General features: G+C 35.4%; 1 long non-coding RNA gene across 7 annotated transcripts in view; it reads right to left on the bottom strand.

The window, feature by feature from the left end:
* The window catches only part of LOC124986527 (uncharacterized), a 102,423-nt gene that overhangs the window by 39,112 nt on the left and 43,434 nt on the right, over positions 1-19,877 (bottom strand). For 5 of the 7 annotated variants that reach the window (XR_007109023.1, XR_007109025.1, XR_007109022.1 and 2 more), the window contains one exon: positions 247-326. The exons of the other annotated variants lie outside the window; for them this stretch is intronic. This is a non-coding gene — a long non-coding RNA (uncharacterized LOC124986527). The remainder of the gene's footprint in view (positions 1-246; positions 327-19,877) is intronic. 7 annotated transcript variants of the gene reach the window in all.

Here is a 19,877-nt window from a genome sequence, read left to right as displayed (position 1 = left end):
GTGGAAAGTTGCTAAAAAGCCCTTCTAATTGACTCTGAAGAAAATAGATGAGGCAATTTTCAGGGGACATGGCTGTAAATCAGGCCCAGGATTTATGTAATGGAAACTGGGGAACACTGAGAGGTTCAGAGAGTTCAGGTCCTAGAAGGAATTGGGGCTGGAAGAAACAATTAGCTCACAGCACTGAGAAATCAAACAAGAAACCCCCGTGGCCTGGCAGGGTATTCATTTGAACATTTTACATACTTCGGATTTCATTTGTTGCTTTTCCATATGGCTTCCATGTTCAACTATCTTCCCCAAACGCATACTTATGTGTAGAGAACCTGTAATGAAAGGATTAAACAACAATAATGACTGCTTTTCACTTATTGGAAATTCACACAATTTATATAAACGTATGAATATTTAGGAAGAATTATTAACTAATCCCACACTCCCAAAATCACATGACATCTTTCCTTTCTTGCTTGATCATTTTTTGAAGAATTAAGAAGTAGAATTGTTCTCAGATGTATTATCTTCCTTGAATAAAACTGGGTGGAAAATGTTTAATTTTTCCATAGTACCACAATCACATCTTCATTTTTAACATTCATCGTAGTGACAAGAGTTCCCTGCTCCCATCACTACCACTACTGATAATAATAGAACACTCTTAGGATCTGCTTATCCAGAAGATCAACTGAAGTTGGTTTACACATTATCCTTGGTTTACAAGGCCCACATACACAGAAAGAAACTTAGTCCATCTAGATAGTTTGTGACCTTGGTTCAACACAGCCCAAGAGGTGACCTACTGAACAGCCTGTTTCAAGCTGGAACATTGATGCCTCAACGGTAGTTTCTGACCATTCGTTCATTCAACAAATCCATAGGAGGCTTCTCCTGAGGGTCAGGCTCTGGACTACATATTACAATACTAAGATAAAAAGTATACCCATTACTTTTAGAGAACTAGGAGCCCCACAGTGAATATCTGAGGCAGGTGCCATGTTAGAAAATGCTGGAAGATGGAGACAGCTCCAGGGTAGATTACCAGGAGTCTTCTCACAAAAGGACATGCTTAAAAGTTTCAAAGGATGTGTAAGACGACAAATAATGGGGAAGGGAAATCCAAGCAGTAGGAACCACAGATTTCAGGACGTGAAAGCACAAGCCTGGGGGTGCTTTTAAAATGAAGTTTCAGATGTGGCCAGCCTGGTGTGTGTATGGGGAGGGCAGAGATGAGGCTGGACTAACCAATAGGCTCTAATGGTCAAAAGTCTCTACGCCACACTTAAGCTTCTACCATGAAGGTGATGAGGAACCACTTTAGAAATGTTAGGAAGTGAGTAGCTTGATCAAATTGGTGTTTAAGAAAATTCATTCTGTAAAGGAGTCAGGAGAACCAGCTAGTGGGTTATTGCAGTCATTTGGAGGAGACAGGGAGGGCTGAGAAATGAGTCTGCTCGGGAGAAAAGATGACAGGATCAGTTTGGAACAAGCTGAGATAGCTGCTACACAATTGACTAGAGCACGTTCCTTGGTTACACAGTTACATAGTTTACCCTCCTAGTACTTGGAAGAACACGCATTTTTCACTCTAACTTGTACGCTTTCGCTGTATGGTCAATAGAAATAGTAAATATCCTATAAGACCCTAAGGTTTTAAGTAACCAACTTGGCTGATGGCACTTGTTCTCTTGAATTATACACACTGCAGAATTTGCTTTTGTAATTGTAATCACTTTTGATTTAGTCTTGAATCACAGAAAAGAAAAAAAGAAAGAAAAAGCTAAGAGAAACTGTGTGCTAATTGTCTGTTTTGTGGGAAATCTAGTAGGAGAAAGTGAAAACAAAGAAACAGATATCCTTCCTAGTGCTGTTTAGTGGCCAGTGCTCTATAGAGCACAGTAAGAAGATAAGGACACAGGGCTGGCATGTAGCTCATGGGTATAAAACTTGCCTAACATACCCCAAGCCCTGATTTCAATGTCCAGCATCATCAAAAAAATTTTTTTAAAGGCTGTAAGGACAGGAGGAATAAGGGGCTAACCTTCTCTTCTAAGGATACCCAAAGAGGACTGTGGTCCCTGGTGTTTTGCTTCAGTATACCAACATCTAGAAAATCAACAGGCAGCATGTACACAGTTTTGAAAATTATGTTATAAATTCCTTTACTGCATTTCTTTATAGGAAAAAATTTTTTTGATAAGTACATGTTTGGATTACTCATGCTCCTCCAATAATAATTCCATCTCATGTTTCAAGGAGTTACTGTACATGTTTCTGGAAATAGGAAAAAAGATTTAAGCTAGAGATATTCAATTACAATTCAAACAAGAAGAAGAAGAAAGGAATGGACTTTTTAAGTTCTATACTCTTTGTGAATGTGAAAGAAATAGTGTCTCTATCTTAAAGAGGAATGAACAAAATAAATAAATGGGTATGAGTGCCAAATATTGCAAATAATGGGTTATAGTAAGTAATCAAGTATGTCACAGTTTTTATTTAATGATCAAAAGCCAAGCTGTCACTATGCAACATTTTCTGATGTGAATGACTATAAAATGTTCAGCAATTCATACACTTTATAAATTTCAGTTTCCAAATTAGTTTTGAAAACTTTGAAATGTTTAAAATGTAATTAACTCCAAAATTTATGTCTGCCAAAAAAGGGAATACTTCATTGTATCTTGATAAAACAGGCAAACTTTTAAAGTCATAAAATTTTACAAGTCTAAGCTTCTACTCAGAATATTAAGAATTATACTAATGAAACTATACTATTAGCTCATTAAAACTTTTATTTCAATTTCTAAACAGGTATCATGCTAAAATTAAAGATTATTTTTAGTGATTTCAATTGGCATTTTAGAAAAATTGCTGAGTTTTAAGTCTATAAAACTCTAAAATGTAAATGGCATTTTATATCTTCATAAAATCACCTTATATAAAAGGCCAATATGAAGTAACACAAGAAATCAGCACATTTTCTACCTCTTGATAGTGGTGACTGGAAATAGAATTCTTTAAAAAAATTAAATAAAATAAGACTGGCTCCTTAGTTAGCAACTTTGGAGTTTCCGGGTCTGTTATGTGGTTGGACTATTGCTGAAGTGTCTGGCTGGGGTTGACCACCCATCTAGCACTCAACCCACATGCTCAGTTGTGTGGGTGTCTTTCTGCTCTTGTGTTTTTAAAGTCATGTTTGATTTTTTTCACTGACCTCCTGTTACAATGACCTTTGAAGAAAAAACATTATTACTTCCCTGATGTGTGATGTTGTAAATGTGAATTAAGTATTGGGCAGCTGGAATTTTTTAGAGCTAAAAATTCATGTAGGAGGCAAAACAAATTTGAAGAAAAATGCAAAAATCTAAATTGTAAACTTCTGAGAATTTCCCAGGAGCCACACATCATTTCCACATTTTTAAAAAGAATGTAGTAAGAAGTTTTACAAAACAGAGACTGATGCAAATAACTAATAGAAAGAAATGGGAACTGTAATTTATTTTTGAAACAAAAAAGGATAATGTTTTGAAAAGTGTGTTTCATGTAGTTACAACAATGACTGTATGTACTTTAAGTGTTACCACATGGCTTCTTGGGGCAACCAGAGCTGGGTCTCTGCCTTAGTAGTGATGATACATGAAATGTTAAAGTCAGGAAGACGCACAGAAACTTGCTCGTTTGATGGAGGCTTTCGAAGCAGGACCAACTAAGATTTCTGATCCATCACCACTATTCAGTTTCAACAAGCTTCAATTCAGCAGTGAGGGATATTTTACAGGTACCATTTGTTTGAACAAAATGCTCCATAGCTTTAAGAAAAAGAAAAAAAAAAACTGATTAATCTACTCTGAAACTCAGATCAATTTACTATGAGTACCAAGGTAGCAGATTTGAGCATGGAACCCCTTTCTTCTAACTGCTGGTCTGAGTTTTATTTATCCACCTCATGGCAGCTGAACTGAATTCAGCCTACAAATTGGGAAGAAATTGTCACAATACCATACAGTCAGGCAACGGGCCTAACTTTTCTCTTAGGCATTCTATTCTTTTGTCAACTTAGGCTCTTAATTGTTTTATTTTGAAGTTCTAAGTCAGCTTTATATTTTTTATTTTGAGAATCGTAACAGAGATGATTAGTTGCCTACATGGTACTCATTTACTCTATCTTCCTTACCGACGGAATCTAATTTAGTTGAGGGTTAAAACAGGATCCACTAAAAACTCTGCCTTCCTTGCAGGTGGATGGTCCTGTGCCTACTTTTTACCTGTGAAATGTAAGCAGAAGATGTTGGATGGGAACAATTCAGTTTCTGCATGCCCCCGGCCCTTCCTCTTCCCTATACTTTATGCCTGAAAATTGATACATTCTGTTTAGAATTTATTTTGTCACCACTATGGAGCAGAAATCTAGAAGGATCATGAGACACAGCATGAAATAAATCACCAGTCTGGTACTTGGAGCTTTCCTTGGTTGGTGGCTGTCAGCAGCAATCCCACCTGACATACTTTGGTAAAGAAATAGTTAAAAATTCTGTAATTTCTTCCACCGTTGAGAAGTAGTACAGTAACAATAGTTCAAATTTATAAAGCCTTTTTAAAAGAAATTTATCATTCACTCATAGTAACATAATTTGAATCTTCTACTTCTGGTTTGAAAAGAATCTCAAATTCTGAATGTGACAATAGGACATCGCTTCTGCTTGATGTGTGCAAAAACAGTTTCCTGGGACATGTCTGTAAAAACAAATCCCTGAGCAGTAAAATAGATGTTAATCACTTTTTACATGAAGGGAAAGATGTGTACTAGTCCAATATTCTGATTTATAAATTATGTCTAAAAAGAAACAGTTTTGTTGTTTCCCCAAAGATAATATCCATTTATTAATAGGAAATGGTTTATTCTTTCATGATAATTAAATATATAAATCACATAATATCTAGCTCATATTCTCATGTTACAATGGAAAAGACAAAAGGAAAGAGGAGTTCAGGTGATATTTCTGAACTGCTTGCTATTGACTGGATTCTCAAATCAAAGAACTCTGTTAACCAGTGGGAAAACACTTGTAGTACTTGCTTGGAATTCTCCTCTTCCCATTCATTTTTACTACCCCTCAGGTAGGATGTTTTTCCCCCACTTTTAACTCCTCCCCTCATTTATCCTGGACAATGGCAAATCAGCCTTTAAGACCCAGGCATGGTTCATCCTGAAAATTACCCTGGCTTCATCTTCCCTTCAACCTATAAGAAGTTGCTCCACACACTTGGGGTTCCCTTTCACACACTCCCTTCTGATCATGGTGATGTGGGTGTACATCTTCTCTTTCCCTAAAGAAAGCAAACTATGAAAGGGCAAGGACCAAACCCGCATTCTTCAAAGTGCAGCATGGGATCTGGCCAAATATACTTTCCCTAATACTTTTTAGAAAATATATGCCAGTGAATCCTAGTGCAGTGAGGACAGGTAGTGTATCAGTAGAATCTTACTCTGCTCCCTAATGCATCTTGAAATCCTTCTCCTGTTAACTTCCATCCTGCATCTGAACATCCATAATCTCAGAAGAACTGGCTCCAAAAGCCAAGAGGTTTAGTAATATTAGAAAGTTGTACATAATCCATTAAAGGTATGGAAATACAATTCAAAGTACACATTTTTGTCCTCAGGGAGGGTATAATAATTCAATTATAAAGAGCAAACAAGGGCAGGTAAATAAACGTGACATACTTGATAACATCATTATACAAGTCTCTGGTTGCTCAGGCTCGGTTTCCTAGAACACTGTGAAAGACACAGGCTTTGAAATTAATAGGTTAATCTAGGCTTGAGAAAGAAGATACAATGGAAAAACACACTGAGATAAAGTGCAATGGGAAATCCACTATTGGAGAAGACATAGTTCCTAGAACAGAGATAAGAAAAATTAAAATGTTCCAAATTACTATTTGGATAATGTATTAAATTTTTTCTTTACCACATCAACTATAATTTAGTGATTTTTAGTTGAAGAGATTTCTAAATGAGAGTTCTCTGGTAATTTCCCCCACCTCTTTTTTAATGAATGCTTTTTTTCCCCATTCATCATATTTTAAATGATTCTATATATAGTTTTTATGATAAAAATAGTTTTTCTTTTATAATAGAGTATTAAATGGGGGTCCTATATGAAAGATCCTACAGAGTGAAATATTAGGAAATAACCAAACAATTGATATAGTCATTTTAATTACTACCTTGTTATCTGTGACCTACTTTGCTTAGTAGCTTTTATGGAGCCTGATTTACTGGAAAATGAATGCTAGATTCAGGATAGATATAAGAAAATCTTTTAGTTTTGTCAAATTGACAGTACTTCTGTAAAAACAAATGAAGCTAGTAAAACTCATTTTGGTATTTTTTTTTAAATAGCAAGTTTACATCAAATTAAATTTAATAAAGAAAGAAAGTAATTTTTCCTATAATTATGATTCTCTATAGAGTATATATATATCAAGGTAGACAAGAGAAAAAGCAATCTTACATTCTCTTGGAGTACTATTACACACAAACAAAATAAACCTAAGTTTTCTCTTTGCTAAAAACTAAAAGCAAAACTAATAACTTTGGGAGTCAACATCAGGTCTTGCACTTAATTCCCTATACCCTATAACAGGTTTTAGTCTGCCAACTCCTCTTTCAACCCCAATGAGTCATCTCAGCTAACCAAGTCTCAAGTTGGCATTCATTTGTGATTGCACTGTTCCCAGTGGCATAGATTCCATTCCCAGAGTATGTAATGGTCTAAATGAAAACTATATAGAATAATGAAAGAATTGACATTTGCAGGTATATAGGCTTTTCATAAACAATGAGAATAACAACAAACAAATGATAATAGTCAAGGTGAGTGAAAGATGGAACAAGGTGTTGAAAAGCCCACACATGCATAGGCACACTCACACACTCAAGTGTGCTGTGGCGTGGCTATCATATAAGGATTCCCAGCAGTCTTTGAGATCAGTCCTCTCCCGTGAGAGTTATTTTTCAGAGATGACTAATTGCCTTTCCAGCAAGGGTCAGCATTGAGCCTGAGGTGTGGACTAAGTCCTCAATTGTGCTCAGGATCCGTGTGTGCACTCTGTATGAACTTGTACAAGAGATTATAATGATAACATGAGAAATTAAACCAGACCCTCAGAGACCTGTTCCAAATATCCTAACCAAAGATATCCTAAGAAATAAACTGTATAAACTACAATGTTGCTGCTTGGGGGTAACATCCGAGTGACTGGTTTGTGAGTTGAATGACCATGTTTCTTTCTTTAGCATAGTTGCCAAGAATCTTAGAGTCATATTTGTCCTGAAACCCACATCTAGCCTCATTGTGATTTCTTTCTTACATTAGTCTTCATTTTGGTGATTAATACCTTTTTTTAATGGTTTTAAGTTATTTTCATTTATTTTCCCATATTTCCTTTGTGAAACATTTTGACATTTTATGACATAAGACAAAAAGGAAAAGAAAAAGAGAGGGAGGTGAGGGGAGAGAAGAGAGGGAGCCTGTATCCTAGGACTCGGGGTCCCATAAGACCTGTGCCCTTTTACTTTGGGCGTGTTGTCTAACTGGGAACTTACTTAACATCTCTGAGTCTCAATTTCATCTAAAATAGAAGGATGTCAGTACCTACCTAATGAAGAAAATGTGGTAAGATCAATTAACTTTAGTTTCTTTTTTCCTTATGCTCCTTATGCTTGTTATATATGAAATACACATACAGATACATGTCATGTATGAACAAATATATATATGTATATTTAAGTATATACATATGCACAATATCTACCTACTCCCCCCCCCACACACACAACACACACACAAAGTTTAATTCTGGGAACAAGGCCTTAGAAAGTCCCCACTCATCAATTTCCAAAGAACTTCAAGGAAGGCAGTTAAGAAACTAATCTATCCTTCACCACAATTGCTGTTTTGTTTTTTTGTTTAAATTATGATCTACAGAAGATATTGGAAATGAGTCTAGGAAATGAGCCATCTTATTAAAGCAGAGTTTAGGTAATCTTTATGTGTTAAATAGAAACCTAAAAGAAAGTCCTCCCCTTGGGTCCGCCCCCCTTGTGATCTGCTCTGTCTGTCTGCTACAACAATCATTGCCACGGTACACAGTGCTCACCACTGACCTATTGCAGACAGTTAATCAAGAGCAGAAAGCAGCTTTCACAGTACAAGCAGTTACTTGTTCTCAACTTTTTAAAGTTCATAATTCAGTCTTACTGTCATTTCTTTCCTCTTGCCGGTTCTTTTATGAAAGGTATAGCTGAACAGAAAGAAAACCAGAGTCATTAACTGTTTGAAAGTTTAATGTGCTACCAAACCAGAATGAGATGTGATAATGAAATTTCCACTGCTGAAAGCAGGTTTTGCTAACTGATGTATGTAGTGAGAAGGTGGTCATATAACCAACAAAAATAAAAACTATGCTCGTTTTTTATGTTTCTCATTAACTTTGGTTTCAATTGGTCAAACACCAAATTAGACTTTAGTTAGGATACTTTTAGAAGGTGTGTCTAGCAAAATTCCACTTGTTCATGTTAGAAAATATATTCTACATGTATAGTATCAATGTTGATCAAGCAATCTCATATGTAAGATAATCTAGAACAATGGATAAGGATTTAACATGGCTTAACATGGCTGGACAGTATTTAACCATCCTAATTGGTCATAAGAGCCATCCAAGTCACCAGAGTTCTTCCACAGGGCCTATTCATGGCATCCATCAGTCTGCATTCAAGGTATGTCGAAATGAAATTCTAATTTACCTTTTCTAACCATAGACAGATCCCAACATATGATGGTCCCATCTATGATTTTTCAACTTCACTATGGACTTAAAGCATATTTTGAATTTGATCTTTTCCCAGGCTAGTCATATACAGTATGACACTCTTAAGATACTGGGTGGCAGCAGGGCAGCAACTCCTAATCAGCCACATGATCTCAAGATAAACAACTAATCCTCTACAGTGTGCTATGTTGCTAAGTGAGGATGCTCAGTCATTTAGGTGATCAAATGCATGTTCACCTTATATTTTCTGTTCACTGAGTGTACATTGGGACATAAATGAGGGATTGTACTCAATAGTCAAGGAATGTGGGTACTTCAGTTTTGTACTTCTATGCTCGATGTAGACAAAATGGATCATAGTTGTTCCCAAATGCAACATGCTGTTTTCTGTCCCTTTGCCTTTGCACATGCTTCTAACCTCCTAAAGTTCTCAGTCATAGCATCTACTCCTCCAGGTATCCATTATGCCCTTCTTCCCAAGATTTCTTTTCGGAGACCTCTTACAGATCACCATCTGTTGAAATTATATTCATTTTAAATTCAGTTAAGATGTCCTCTTTGTCAAGGAAGTACTCCTTTTGCCTATCCCAAACTGACCTTATCTCCTTTTCCTCTCCCTCCAGCAACACTTGGATTTAACTCGAGTACATCATCTTCATAGCTATTGACACACAGTAGGAGTTCATTTACTATATGATAAATGAATCAATGACTCCTAGGCTATAATGCACTTCCAGTTAGCCCCAGCTTTCTCCTCTTCCTTAGCTTATAAATCTTTTATTGGTAAAGGGGGGGTGGGTTGGTGGGAGGATGGTGCTTATTAATCTTTGTAACCTTCCCATTACCTAATAGGTTCGTTGCACATAATGAAAGCTTGATAAATATTTCTTGAATTGCATGATTAAACTGGGTCAGCCAGGTTAGAAGCACCTCAGATTACTCCTGGATTTATCAGGAGCAGTGGTAGTGATGTAAGAGGTAATTTTCTTTGCTGAATCATAGCTGAATTTATATCACACTAAGCTTTGGAAGGTACCACTTTTCAAATTAAATATAAAAACAATAACCTTTCTGTGTGTAATGTTATAAGTTCTGCTGTCTCCTTTCAGGCATGGGGGCATCTCTGTAAGGTGTTGACCTAAATTTCTTCTGACCTAATTTCCTTGTTGCAAAAGGAATTCGGTGCAACCAGCCCCCACTGCAGAAAGGTTTTGTTCTACATCACTGTCAAATTTCAATGACAAATGGAATGAACTTTGTTAGTCCTTTTGAGATTTCAGAATAGCTCAGGATATTCCCCTCTAATATCTAAGAACATTTCAGTGATTCGTCCTGCTGGCTAGGGAGTGTAAAAAGACCTCAGTCTATCCTGAGCAATCAGACACGCCCCACGGAAGCACCAGGCACTACCTGCAAACATTTTTCTTGCACAGAGGCTGAGGAGGTTGCCAATGAAATGGAGATGAATGTAAGTGGCAATAAAGGACCCATTAGATTCTTGATCCCAAATATAGAAACATTTCTCAGCACCAACAAACTCTATTTGGTTCTAGTCCTAGGTATCTTGAAGCAAAAATAAATAAATCTCTACTCCAATGACTTAAAAAAAAAAAAGTTCCTCCCAAAGATACAAAATTCCTTTTTTCCACTCTGTTGTGAACATGTTTGTGTGTGTATATATATATTATATGTGTTGTGTGTGTGCATATTTGAGAAGGGAGGGTTTACGAAAGAATAGGATTTAGCTCAGATAAATTAGTAGCTGTAAAAGTTATAAGACAACAGACAAGGATATACTAAAAAAATGCATTCCTTTGAGTTTTTAAAGAAAAGATAAGACAGTCTTCTACTAAGAATAGCTTTAGTCTATCGGTTTCTGAAAGAAGAGGGTTATACTAAGATGACTACCCAGGGCTTCTTTCGAATGTTGTTATTAACCAATGACCAGTATCTGAATCATGTATTCACAGGCAGTTTCAATATGAGATAGATTGATTTTAAGATTCAAAACTTTTATAATCATCTTAGTAATATGGGGAATGTATCTTAAATATTTGAAATTACTATAATTCCCTCATATTTAATCACAAATTATAACTCAAAAATGTTATTCCATTATTTCCATGGAAAGCAATTCTCTGGAAGACCTTACAGCACCACACCCTGCCAGTTGGTGATGTGGTCAGCAAAGTCTAGAGGAGGTCAAAGAAAGCAGCTGTCCCAGCAATCCACCCTGAACTAAATGGGAACTTAAAAGAGCATAAGAGGAGAGGAAAAGCTGACAAAGGAAAGCAAAGGAGTCAGTCTCAAAAGCAAAAAGATGTAAGAAAACCAGCGACATTGAGATATTAAAGAAGTGCATGGGGTCAGGGGTAGTAGCTATTTCTAACAATAATAATAACTAAAGTCAGAAGAATAAGTAATCTAAAGAGGAAAGAGTTTTAACTACCCCCCCCGAATTACTGAATATTTATTGGGGCACTCCCCAAAAATCTCAAAAATAAATAATTTAATTTAATTATATTAAATCCCAAGTAAAGTTAAAAATGCATTGAAATAAACTGGTTATGTGAAAATAAAGAAAAACCAAAGGAGAATGCTCAGTCTGCAAATAGTCACTAAGCAAGTATTGGGGGCAGATGCTGCTCTGAGTGCTGGATAAGAGATGACCAAACAAGCAAATACATTATCATCGAAGTTATTACACCAAGATTGTGTTACCCAATGGACAGAACTGAAGAACTGATTATTTAGAATTGAATTTTTTTATCCTAGTACATAGTATTAAACCAAGATCAGAGAGAGAACTCTAGACAAAGAGAGAAAGGAAATGCATATATATAGTGGGACTATTGTGCTGGTTCTTTAGCAGAAGGACTGATATGTGACCTGGATCAAACAGAATAAATTCTCCCCTGAGAGTATTTGCTGGAATCTCTAGAGAGATCATCTCCCATATGATTGAAAAAAAAATATTTTGTGAAGTCAAAGGAAATTATTAATCTGGAAAGTTATTTTCTAAGAAGGAATTTTTTAGCATATTTCTGTGGATTGTAGAGGACAGCAAGGAATTCCTAGTGTAAAATTAAATTAGAAAAGTTCAATGGTTCAGTAAGAAATGATCTCAGCAGATGCCATTAAAAAATGTCCAGGACAAGTTGTATGCAAATTAGAGACCTTGCCTGGGTCTCTTGCATCTCTTTGATATCTTCTTCTAATCAAGGACTTGGTGGTATGATCCCTGCAATTTGATTCATAAATGAGGCAAGCTTTAACCAAGTCAACTGATAACTGAAAATATATTTCAACATATATGTAAGCTTAGTGGAAAACTTTAAAGTCATTTCTTCTTATGGGGACCAACTTTCCATGATCATCTATTATAGGATCTATTTGAGAGCAAAGGGCCTTCATTTATTGACTTAGCATAGCACCCTGGTGTCATTACTCCCAGATCCTATTTCAATACACACCTGATGCTCTGGGATCTTATATCAAACACATGGAAAGGAGAACAACTTCTAAAATCCATTTTTACTTTTCCAAGAGCAAAGATGACAATTTGAAGCAAAAGCCAGGTCAAATTCAGCTTTTCATAAAATTGGCTGGGCCTGTCTCTGTTCAAGAGAAAGCCTTGCTGAATCTCTGCTTTCAGAAGCCACACTAGATTGAACAATCAGACTGTTTGAAAAACCCATCATCCCACAAGGATTTGTGAAGTGTTGAACGTCTGGCATATGGGTGTTCTGAATAAAAGGATTTTGCCAGGAGTTTTGAGATCAGAGATTCGCGATTAATTCTGACTGCTTGGATCAATAAAGATTGTTTTCCTTTGAAACAGAGCACCTATAAAATTATGTAATTTGAGGTATAGGAAAATCATTGCCGAATGAGCAAAGAGTACTTTGCTGCCCACAGAATCCATTTGGTAATAATTTCAGCATGAAAAGTAAGACCATTATTTTGATAGGACAAATGCATTTAAAAGTCATGAAAGATTATATCAGTTAAAAATTGTATTTGCATTAAATACGTTTCAGCACAAACTCACTCAGGTGTAGCACTATTGACACCAGAAATGCAATTCAGTGTGAGCTGTTTCCTAAAGGAAAAGTACACGTAAGAATTTAGATTATTTTGTCTAGCACAGCTGCTGCTTGTACTGCAAAAGCAGAGATGCAGCTGATGACAAGGTAGAATGGAACTTGACACCTCCATTGGCATTCAGCCAAGAATACAGAATGTTTTAGCCAGTCTGTGGCATGTGATCCATTTCTTAATTGTTGATAACATATAATTAGGACAATCTAAGCCTAGTTTAATGAATGCAATAAGTTAAACTGCAGTGCTTGACTATACTTGGATAGACTTTGTTAGTCTTGGAGCATGGAACTGCAGAGTAACATTTTATAAACAGTACAAAATGGAATCTTCCCTTTACAAACTATCGGCCTAGAATTATGGCCGACATCCTAACCCACAGTATAAATTGTGTGCACTGTATAAATGTCAACTGATATTCATGGCCAATGTGCCCAAAATAAATTTTCCCCTTGAAGATTTTAAAGGTAAGATTTATGTGCAGAAATTGGGCACATATTTAAAAATGACAGACTACACGTTCTGCTAATCAGTTATCAACCTGATTTATTTTGACAGACTTCTTTCTAAGATGATCAGAGCTCAGTCTAGTGTACTACACATTTTTTCAAAATGCAATGATTTTCTTGAAATTAATGAATTGATTATTAATTTCTTATTAAAATAGATTCACTGCATTTATCTTTTCATAGTCCTATTACTTACTGCAGGTTTTGTAAAAACATTGTCATTGTAAAACATGCAGAAGTCTTTCACCTAGGCCATAAAAAAAAATTCAACTAGATTTTAAATATCTCTGGTAAAAGATTTACTTTTTCCAAAGGAGTAAAAAAATCCTACCAACATATTAAATAATGCAAGAAATTAAAAGTTTAAAAAATATATTTTAACTTTTGACAAAATAAAAAAGCATTAAAGGAAGGTCTATTTATCCATGGTATATATGCGCTCTCTGATTTTTTTATTAATGTATTTATTTGGTCTTTAAATTTGTTCTAATGTTATCAGAATCGATTTTTAGTCTCACTCATCCCCAAGGAACTGTCTTGAGTGAAGCTCTTATCGGGAAATTGTAATAAAGAATCAGCTTGCAAAGCTGTTACTATGGTGCTCACATATCTGTAGAAATTTTTAGTGGAAATAAAATTCCAAAGCACTAAATTTAGAGGTATTTCGTTTCCTAGTAAGAGGCATAAAAATAGTACTACTAGATACAATTTAAATTCCAAGGGGGAGATATTTATTTCTGTACGATGCTCAACCATGTACATTCTAGAAAGCTAGTTTCTTTCCACAGACCTTGAGACAATTAAAAATCATATTAACTAATTTCCTGTCAGGACACCTAACAGATAGTACTTTTTAGAAAAGGAGACCTTCTTCATTTTCACATTTTCATTTTCATGTTTTTAAGAAGAAACTTTCCAAAAACTTGAAAATGTATTTTTTTACATGTATTTAAGAAAATAATTTTGACAGTGATACATATCTATAGTTTCAGATGCTAAATTGTTTTATATCTTGTAAAGAGCAAAAAGAGTTAAAGAATGTCATTGGTGCCCTGGTATGGTTACTAGAAAACTCAGGTTTAAGCAATATTTTCCATTAATTAAAAGTAATTCTTACAATGATGTGCACAAGTCACAAAATTCCCTTTTCCAAAAATAAAAAATGAAAATTTCCAGAAATCATGACAAAATATAGTTCTGAAATGAAAATAATTCTAAATATCATACTTAAATAACAATTTTTTAAAGCCTCTGCCACCAAATTCCTCAAGCCAAATTACATTCCAGAGGCATTCCCTAAATTACTGCTTAAAGAGGAAGAAATTTTTTAAATTATCAAAAAATTTTTGCTTTTATGATTAAGTCACCAAAAACAACAAAAAAACCTAGAATAATATTACATGGGTGAGAATATTATATTACATCTGTAACTTCCAAGTTTATAACAAAAAGGAAAGAAATTGTCATCTCAAGAAACAAGACTACAAGCAACCACAGATCTATAACTTTTGAATGAATGACAGATATGCTTATAATTATTGAAGAGGAGGTAATAAACAATGTTGCCATATTTTTCCATTAATTATTTGTAATTTAAATAAGTATAAATGTATATTTGCACCAAAAAAATTTTTAAACATTCAGATTTGACAAGTGCAATAGAGAAAAAGATTCTTGACTTGCGCAATTTCACGTACACAGGAGAGAAAAAGAGAAGAGAGTTCATGTTATAATTGACTTTGGTTTTATCTGTTCTTACAAACTGTCCTTAAATGAAATTATTCAGAAAAGCAATCGCAATTCCATCCTCTAAATTAAAATGCAAACCTCACGTTAACACGAATAAATGTGCCCATAATTTCAGAGACTATTTTAGGAAATGTGGTCATTATATGTGTTTCTTTTTATGATGAATTTTGAATTTGGGATAAATTTTGGCTCATAATTAGAACAGACTACCAAGACTGAGAGACATAATGCAATGTGATAGTGGGCAGTTCACTATTCTTTTAAGAATATCTAATTCAATACTTCTAATTATCAGTTTGCACCAGGAAGGAAATATTTCTTCATGTAAAGTAATTGCAGAGCCTTCGTTAAGTATTCACATGATTTTCAAGGTATACTTTCCATATTACCATAATTTAATTTTCATCTTTATATGACACGTACTGCTACAATCAGTGAAATCTAATAGAGAGGAAAGGTATAAAAGAACTGAGTTTATTTTGCTATCCCATAAAACAGAACTACTCACTGTAGCATTCATAAAATAAAATTTCTAAAGCTTTATCCTTTGACAAAACACTTAGGAAACAATCTCTAAAAATGTCAGTTTATAAACTCTTCACTATAAAAGTCACCTTTTTGTTAATTTGTTATTTCTTGATTTAAAAAAAAAAGTTTGCCCATTTGTTTTTTTGTTTTGTTATGTTTGTTTTTGTCACTATGACTGTATTATTTTTCTTTTAAAAAGACTGTATATTAAATATAATCTACTAGTTTTTAACCGCTTTTAGTTCACAGGAAAACTTGCTTTCCACCTTTTCTACTTGCTAGACCGAATGGATTAAAAAGTGACACTCATGTTAATTTTATCAGAAGCTAGAGAATGCAAACTGCACATTCAGTCACACAGATTTGCAGACTTTTAATTGTGCCCATTTAACTGTACCCGGTAATGGTATTTTGTAAAGATTAAACCAATACATTTCAAGGCATTTTCTAAATCATGTTTCTTTTTGCTAAGGCCAACCCAGAAATCTTATTGCCCTAGTCAGGAAAGGATAAATAGTTAGTTTGAAACCAAGGCTTTCTAGAGAGTGGATAGATTTGCTAAATTCTTTTAAAACCTACTTAACATCTCAAAGACTAAGCCTGAGAACTCAATCATAGAATTCTCATTAGGAAAGAGACAATTCCTCCACCCATGAACTCTGTAGGTCACAAGGTTTCTTCTCTATGGCAGAAGGGCTTAATATAAAGAGAAAGGAGAACAACCCTCTGTTTCTGGCAGCTAAGGATGATAGTGAAAACAATCAGAGACTGCATGTTGATTTCCCTTTCTGGCTTTCACTTTTTTTAGTGATTGGGTGCAGGAAAGTCCAAGAGAAGTGCAACCTCAAATTCCATATCTGATTCCTGATTGAAACCTCATAAGAGCTCATCTGTTAGCCTTGAGGAATAGCTTTCTTAGACAATTCTTGGTTTCAGTGTGGCCTGAATAGAAACCAGTAGTTCCCATAGAACCCCACCCCTAAACCCAAGGGAAATTGACCAGGCAGCTGAGAAAGAGCTAGTATACAGGGTGCCTCCGTGGCAGAGGCTCAGTAGGACTTCCCCCCAGAGAACTACATGGAAATGAAGCAGAGATGAGGTTCTGTAGCAGCAAGCCAATCCAAGGTGAGGGCAAGTAGACCAAATCAAGACAAAAGGCATCCACATCTGCTATAGTATCTGTAAGACCAAGAGACAGAAGACATCACCCTGAATACCAGAGGATCAATCAGACTCCACAACAGAGGATGCCAGTTCTTCCCCACCAGTCTTAGACTGTGAAAGCTCCCACACACCAACTTGAAGGGGTGCCCAGAACTGGACAGAAGGTTGAGAAATCTGGGAGACTAAGCATGTTTTCCTAAACAGACAGCATTACCTAAAAGGATGGTTTTAATTATTGAATTGGACTGAATTTTAAGATGTACAGGACTCTAAATTTATAAGAGAACCAGAATAGTTATAGACAAAATAATGGAGCTGTTTTCCAGGCATATCCAAGTTGCTATGTGAGTGAAGTCAGTGTTACATAACCAACACAAAGAAGAAAGTTTCTGCAGTAAAAATAATTCCCCCTGCAAACACATATTCATACACACATGAAAGTTCACACTAGGGTATTTGGTGAGGAGAGAGGGGTAACTTTATTTATTTATTTTTTCACCCAAATTGTCTACACTGGTGACTGCTTTGTTACCTCTGTTGTTTCATTATTCCTCATTTGAATGAAGAAAGAAAATTCAGTTAGCAAGGATTTAAGTTAACTAGTTTCCAATAATTAAGGTTCTGGTATATATGCATTATGTTAAAAAAAATGTTCACTTAGGATTTTTTTTACTTATAATGTATTACTAACGTGTACTTTCTTAAAATGTTAGACTTTCATCACTTTCTTAGAAAATCTTTTTTAATATTAATTTCAATTTTTTCAAACTTGACTGTTAATAAACAGCTAGCTGTTTTAAATTTTTGAGTTAATGACCACCAAAAACACTTGCTTTTCCACCTGAACTGCCATAAAGTTCAGAGTTAAATTTAGATTTTAGCTGAGGACAGATCATTGCAGGTTCTTCTAACATATATTTCTTTGATCCTTTAGATTTATCTTTATTCTAGCTTACTTTTAAATGATTCATACTGTGTATTTTAGTATTTTATGTTGTTTCATATTCTTTATGGAAGTTACCAATCAGAAAAAGAGAAACATGGAAGAAGAACAAAGAGGAAAGAAAAATAGAGAGGGTCTTAGAGAAAGGAATGACAGGCTCATCTCCGAGAAGTTTACAAATAAGAGGAAATCAATAGGCGACAGGTGGTTGGAGGATACTTACAGGAGCCACAAGAGAAGGAACAGGATCCTGACTGAAGGTCGGCAGTGAGAATGGAAAAAAAGAGGAGACATTGAAGAACTTTTCAGTGAATGACAAAGAAGTCTTGGAAATTCAGCATTTATGGCTTGGAATGATGGTGATGGAAAGTAAAACATCAGTGATATTGAAGGTTTACCCTTGGCTGACCTTAGAAAAGACACTAAGATGAGTGAGAAAGGGGTAGAGATAAAAGTGCCAGACATGGTGCCAACTCACAGCAGGCCCTTAACTTTACAAGTACGTCTTCAGGGAGAGGAAGAGAAAGAAGAGGAGGAGGAGGAAAAAGAACAAAAACTTTCTAGGTACAAACTTGAAGATGCAATTTCTCATATTGTTTTATATTGATTTCTTCTAGAGCTAATTAATATCAATTTTTAGCTGCACCATATTCCCAGCATCTATCACAATGCCTTGTCTATTTTTGAATGAAAAGATTTTCTTTATTTTTTGAATGAAATAAAATTCTGACACACTCCAAACCTTTCAATATAAATCTAGAACTGACTGTTATAATGAAGACCATTTTCCTTCTTTTATTTAAAACAGAAGTAACCATGTCTGGCATTTGGAGACAGTATTAGCATGGATTTGCAAATATTTCATTTGATCCTTATAAGAAATCTAGGTTTCTGAGAGATAAAACAATTTGAGTGGGATATTACATTTGTTTGGCTTATTTACCCATCTAGTAAATAATAGAGCTTGAACACAGCTGGCCAACTTCTTACATCTCCAATCAGGTTCAATTAATTAACCAATTGATTGATTGAGAGTGATTAATTACAAGCAAATAGAGTCTGTGATGAGGATATATTCTTCGCTGTAATCTCACCCAGGCTCATTTTGATTTGTTGTATTGTCCTTATTCCCTGACATATATTTTAACCGAATATATAGTAGAAGTAATAATTGTGAAGCAGTAAAGTGACATGTTGTCATGTGTATGATGTGTGTTCTTAAATTAGGCAAATAAAATTTAAGCATATGTTTGCCCAGGGCTTCTAGGAAAGGTTCTGTAGTAGCTACGTTGTGTCTGCAGAACCCAAACAAGAAAACAAGTAACCCTGGTGTCAGCTGCTAACCACCATCTTGTGACTGTAAGAGAAATCAGGAGGCAGAAAGGATAGAGGGGATAAAAATCAAGTTTTTGCAACAGAATGTAGCTTACCTACACTATAACACCTATCAGTTAAGAGGCCATTACATGCCCATTATGCAGTTTGAATTGGGTTTCATGCTACTTGCAACCAAAATGTATGAACTGAGAGAAGAGTGGAGTTGAAGAAAAGGACATTTCACACTTTCTTAACGTATTTCAGTCTGGTGTGCAAAGTCATTAAAATGATATTGGCATTTAATTTTTTTAAGCTTAAAAGTTCTTGAAGATGGTTTGGATCACACCAATATGACTTAAAAGAAGTGGACAACAATGCCTCAGCAGTGTGTAAGGGAAACAGCAGATGCCTTTGCAGGATTGAAGGAGGAAACAGAGGAGCCCCCCCTTGTCATACACAACTTAGTATGTCAGTAGATATCCCATCTGGTTTACAGGTGCCAGAAACAGAAAATGCTGGGTAAAAAAAGGGACTAAAAGGGAATGTGTAAGTGGAACATCTTCTGAAAGGATCTCCTCTGCTCAAGAGAGAAAGGGGAAGTTTTCCACCCACACGCTGGGCATTCTGTTTTTATTTTGTAGGATGTACCCCCCCCCATCCCAGGCCCCTTTCTGCACTGAAAGGCAATGGGGAAAATAGACTTCACCAAAGCACAAGGCAGAATGACC

Source organism: Sciurus carolinensis, chromosome 6 (assembly GCF_902686445.1).
Source record: "Sciurus carolinensis chromosome 6, mSciCar1.2, whole genome shotgun sequence".
NCBI classification, from domain to species: Eukaryota; Metazoa; Chordata; class Mammalia; order Rodentia; family Sciuridae; genus Sciurus; species Sciurus carolinensis.
This window is presented reverse-complemented; position numbering and strand designations above follow the sequence as displayed.